Below are 6182 nucleotides of genomic sequence, written 5' to 3'. Positions count from 1 at the left end.
AATGCTAGTTTTGGCTCTCAAAGTCTCAAGTTGACACGTTTCTAGGTTATGATTTTTTTGCCAATATTGCAGGTAGGCCACAGCATCATTATTCTTACCATTTATTGATATATTAGCACCGTCATATTACACAGGGCTGTATAATGGGACAGTTAATATAATAAAACACTAATTTTTTTTTCTTATGAAAAACCTTTTTCGTACATCTCCATAATCCTGTTGATATATTATGGATGTATTCCCCCTCCCCCCACCCTACCCTAGTCAGAAAAACCCATGCAATTTGTTAAATTCTGTGAGCCCATACATCACAATTTTCTCTCCTAACTTATATTCTGCTCCAGAACTGGAAGTGTGTGTATTAAATCGTGTGTGCTCTTCTGCAGTTAAGTGTACAATTCATAATGATATGCATATGAATGTCCGTGTCTGCGTAAAAACAAAAAAAAAAAAGAAAAAACTACAACAACAAAATAAATGTATAAAGGTGTAATTTATATATTTATGTTTCGGTGGGATGCCCGTTATGTTGCTCAGTTTGTTTAATGCCTAAAAGATATATTATGAAAAAAGGCTTTGTATACCCATTAAAATGATTATAGAAGTATTTTGTGACTGCAGCATTTTGAACAATTCAAACCCTCTTACTCTTTGTGTAGTTAGATCTATGGTCTTGCGTTAGTACACTGTACCAAAACATCAATGTATTCCACGGTTCGCTATAGTACATTTTTAGGTGGGTTGCATTAAGTTGAAACATTTTATCGTGAAAAACCAAAGAAAAATGTCAAATAATACAAATCAATAAGGTTTTGGTAGCAGAATAAACTGCTTTGTGTGCCCACTATGTAGGAGGTGAGAGTTGGTTCTCACCCTATTGAGAGTGTGCCTTGACATGGCGGGTGAGCTTAATTATGCTTTGACCAATTCATACAACCAAAACCTCTCATTTATATTATGTTCATATATTCGTTGCCCACTTTATTAGGGTGAGAAGCTCAGACAGTTTTTATTTTTTGTTATCGTGAAAAGCAAACCCAACCCCTACAGAGCCACTTCTGCAAGCTGCCTCCACCTAATGCATAGTTAATTATATAAGATTATACCTAAGGAATCTCATTGATAAGTTACCATGACTTAAGTCTGCTCTTCTCCAATGAGAAACTTGTAAGGGTTGCACCTTCGTAACGCATATTGAAGTCGAATATCGAAGGAATATTGTTGTGTTAGCCCAAGAGATGTTGGAGTACAAAAGATGTCAAGCCACATAAACTTTTCAGGAGGTCTCCTCTATCCAAAGAAGAGACCACTTGAGGAAGAGACCTCTGAGGTCCCGAAAGCTTATGTGACTTTACATCTGTTTTCCAAGTTGGCTCAATAATAGGTATCAATTTCGACTAAAGACGCCATCATCTCACCTGCAAACATATGGTTTAGTGGGTAAATCCCATCTTCAGGTTTTTAGTGGCTACACAAAGACAAATGGGGCAGGGTCTGATGGTAGATCTACCGATCCACTATAAGCGCATGGCTCTGATCTCTGTGACCAGTCCTATCTCCTAATCATCTGATAGCAGCGTTGGCAGAATTCCTGATAGTAAAGTCAGCGGGTCATGTAAGGTACTGTTCTCCCGCTTAAGACGGGTTGATGAAATAGGCAAAATATGTAAGCAACAGAATGCATCATATGGATTTAATACGGCTTCAAACGAAAAATGAGAATGGTCGATTGAAAGGGCTCTTTTCAAAGTGAGAAATCCAGTAGTGTCTCAGACAGAGACACAAACAAGCAGGAGCTGGGGGATTTGGTTTGACTATGCGAGCCAAGAATGAGTCAACTTCAGACTAAAGATTTACTTATTTCTGCTCCCTTTGGAAGTCCCATTACAGATCCCATGACCAAAATTACATTTTTCCCCTAGATTTTGGACAGAGATGTGACATTGAGGCATAAGTAAAGGCCATCTTTTGGGAGCACATCCTTCCCGCGGAAATTTAATGGTATTTTTCTTGAAGGCCACATGAAGAGGCTGATTTTATGCTTTCCCCTTTGTTTAATCCCTAATTTTTAACTGAACCGCTTTAGTTCTTTGTGAGTTTCGGATACACAGTCTTGCGGGTCATCTGGGCTTTTGAAGGGATTAAGAGGAGCACAAAGTAGCTGAATTAACGCTTGTTATGTGGCTATCAGCCCCCTCCTAGTGAAAATGTACAATACATAATAAATTTGACCGGTGTGTCTGATGTATCGGAAATATCACTGATGTACAACGTGCAAGTGATAAGTCAGTGGGTGATCAAAGAAACTCATGCCTTCATAAATAAACCACGCTTGCTACAAAGTTCCAGGTGAAAGCCACGCACATCTGGAGAGCATTAATTTTACGAGCTCGATGATTAGCTGCCATGATTGAACGGGTTAATAGTAATGCAGATTTCTCCTGGTCTCCTCATCAGAACTTTCTTGTGTGTACGTAAAACTATCTAGTTTCTCTCTCTCTCTTTTTTTCCCAGACAAGCGTGCTCTTTGGGCTGTCATGCTTGGATACCTTAATAATTTTTAAATGGTTTAGAAAATTTAATCTTCAAATAAAACATCTGCGTGATGTCCGGAGTCACCTGTCCTTGGCTGGAATCACTCATGGTTACCAAGCATGAAAAAAAAAGGACATTTTCCCATGAGAATGTATCCAGGATAATTTAGGTCAGAACAGGTTTATTGTAACATTCCACGCTGGCGACGGCACATCCTATTTCTTGAGATGCAGTTATCTTGAAGTTGCTGTCCATCTACTCAGTCTAACAATACCCCATTGTAAGCATGTACAAATCCTCTGAAATAAACACATATTTCAGCGTGGACGTAGCAAGCAATGCAGCGTTTGTAAAAAAAAAAAAAACTAAGGCCCTGTTTTATTTCAATTAGGCATGCCCTGTACATGATTCCTAGAAATGGCAGCCTATTAAAAGAAAATACCAACATACATAGATATGTATTTATTGCAGGTTATTTTTTTCGGCCTAAAAACAGTGTTACTTTCACTAACCGCAGTTCATCTGAATTCTCAATTTATTTACCAATAATTTTATCTCTGTCAGTCAAAACACGGTAAACAGTGGCCTTCCTAAGACGAAATTCCCTTTGATTAATGAAAATATCCATCAAAGAACCATTTATTGAGGAAAGTATTATGGCAAGGGTGCTAGACTTCAGCAGACTCCCCCCACCCACACTGTAAATATTAACTAGATGATTACAGAATAATTAGAGAAATCCTATAACTCTGGTTGGATTATGAAGTTTGAGGAACAGAAGTCCTTTACACTTGATCTGGAAAAAAATTAGCTCAGATTATATTTAAGACTTCAATTAGACTGCAATCATCAAGGTTTACATACTTCTCTGCTTTCAAACAGCAGTCCTTCTTTAACACAGATATTCCACCTTTACTCGTCTCCTATGGCCTGGTGTGCATTTAGATTACAAACTCAAATGCATTTATGTACGGCAAGGTCCAGTTCTAGGCTTATATAACCCCTAAGCAAAAAGATCCAGAGGTTCATCTTTGGAACCCTCTAGTTCACTAGTACACTAAACCTGGCCATGTCATTAGTTTTGGTAAATACAGTATTTTGGTTTTGGCCTCAATGAGCTGACACCAATCATGTTTCTATGAGACGATATATGAAAAAAATTTCAGTAAATAGCATAACAATATATTTCTAGCTTACCTACATCCAAAATCATTGGAATTGTTGAAAGATGGTTATAAATATAAATTCCCTGTGGGCATTTTACAGACTACATTTGTCATTCCATGATGATTAATGTTATCTACATGGTCCTCCACTCCATACTTGAGAGGGAGATGTTTTAAGGGTCCAGTAATCAGAGAGAGGTCCTTCAGACTATTATCCCCCCAATACAGGGACATGTTGTCAAGCTAACAAATAGGTCATCAAAAAAGTGTCATATAATGAAGACTGACGAGATCTCGTTATTTAGTTTCAATAAATTATAAATCACTAGGAGGATGAAACTTGTCTCAAATAAATCCTTTGCTCTGATTGGATACATCTCTAATAATTATGTAGAATGTTTGATACAATGTTTTGATAGTATGGACCTCCATGATATATATATATATATATATATATAGAATTAAAAAGATTACATAAACCACCAAAGTTGTCCATATAGATTTTGTTTAGTCTTGATTTAATTTCTAGGTTCTCAAATATTTATTTATGCTTTAGGTTGTAGCCCTGTCTCCACTCCCCAGGGCACAGAACAGGACAAGCATTAGGGATATCTCTGCCATCAGCACAGGTGGATCAATGAGAAAGTCATTGAATAATCCATGATTAAGGAATCTACATTTATGCAGAGATATCAGAAATCCTGGCTTGTATTTGGCCCCAAGGAGTGGTGTCTAACAAAACACTGATTTATCCAAGGGCTGGTTTAAGGTTCCAATGGAGCCATCCTGTTTCTTGCATCCTTCTTCTTCATTCACAATAATATTGGGCATTGCGACTGCCAATTAGGATGACCAGGCGTTTTAAGGAAATCTGAAGGATGTTTTCCGCAATGATATCAGTAATAAATATTGATACTTTGTGTCATGCTCTGATCACATTAGGACAATTAGGACAGCTGGCAACTATACAATAATGATCAAATTGTATATTGTTGATATATTATTTAAAGGTGATTTTCAACGAAATAAATTGCATAGTGAGAATAGACAGAAGTCTCATTTAGAGGACTTTTGCCTAAAAAAGACACTTTGTTGCCCAAGTATAGATGACCCAATAATACTATAATAAGGTCAGATTTGGAGATGTTTTGTTTAATTGATTTAATTTATTATTTGGTGCAACATAAAGGTGAGGACATATAATATTGAATAGTAAATAGTATTTAATGTCCACTAGTACTCAAAATCTAAGCTTTCCAGTTGCATTAAATGACAGTCTGCAGAATTGGATATAGAATATTTATAGAGAAATTACATAATAAATATTCTATTTTTTTACATAAATTATTATAGATATAGATAAATTAGAGTTTTCTACACATCTAGATAAATGAGCTCAGTTTAAACATAGCTGTGAATATCAAAATACCCTAATCTTGGCAAGTTCTTTCTAATCCCAACATTTCTATATTGCATACTATTGAGTTGAATCAGTGTCACTGCTTTACTTTTTGAATCCTCCTGTATATGTATATAAAAATTTGATTAAATTGTTAATGATCTATTTACGTTCACTCAAATCCATTTTACTATTCCACTCTTTTTTCCCCCTCAAGGCTTTATTTGGTTTTCCTTCCAAGAAAATGTCTAAACCATTGGCTGCAAATCTGGACTATTATTAAAGGGGTTTATTCTTTTCTCAAGTAGAATGTAACTATAGGTTTGGATAATGAATATTATCATTTGTGATTCATCCGTAATGCTCTGTAATATTATGTTAGGGAAATTGTGTGTCCAACACAACATTGAGGCTTTCCACTAACAAGAAGAAAAAATATAAAAAGTAGAAAAAAATTATATAGAAAAAGGTCCTCTTGCCTTTCCAAGCCCTTTTATGTATAACACGTTTGGTTAACTGTTTAGAAGTCCTATATCCATGGAGCTTTTGATAGGAAATACAAAGTTTAGTTGGTTCAGAGTCCATGAAACCAAAGAAATTGGGGTAAAGCTAATGTGTAGCTAATCCTAGAGATACTGATTTTACTGGTGGACATAAATAATCCAAAGCCACACAATAGTTAGTGGTGGCAAATGCCTGGCTGTCAGGGCTGTTAGCAGCTATGTTCTTCATTGTGCTAACAAGAGTTGGAACTTCTCAATAAGAATGGTGGCCAAGAATTTTGCACGGCGTGATGTGATCCGTGGCCCACATCTGCTTGAGTATAAAGAACAGTGACCAAAAAATCTATCTTCGGTTTATAGGATGGATATTAAATGTGTTGTTACAGGCGTCATGCCCTTGTATTTGGGAGATGCTTCCTGTGTAAGTTCATCACAAGCGCGGGAAATACTTTCTTGAAAATTAGAAGGGTGTTCCGTGTTCTGGAAACGTGCTCACTGGTCATGAATGTGCCTCGAGATTGGTTGCGGTTAGGAAATTGAGTCCTGGCTCAAATTTCACGTACATAAACATACGACTTC

This window comes from Spea bombifrons, chromosome 7 (assembly GCF_027358695.1).
Source record: "Spea bombifrons isolate aSpeBom1 chromosome 7, aSpeBom1.2.pri, whole genome shotgun sequence".
NCBI classification, from domain to species: Eukaryota; Metazoa; Chordata; class Amphibia; order Anura; family Pelobatidae; genus Spea; species Spea bombifrons.
Note: the sequence above shows the minus strand (reverse complement) of the source record.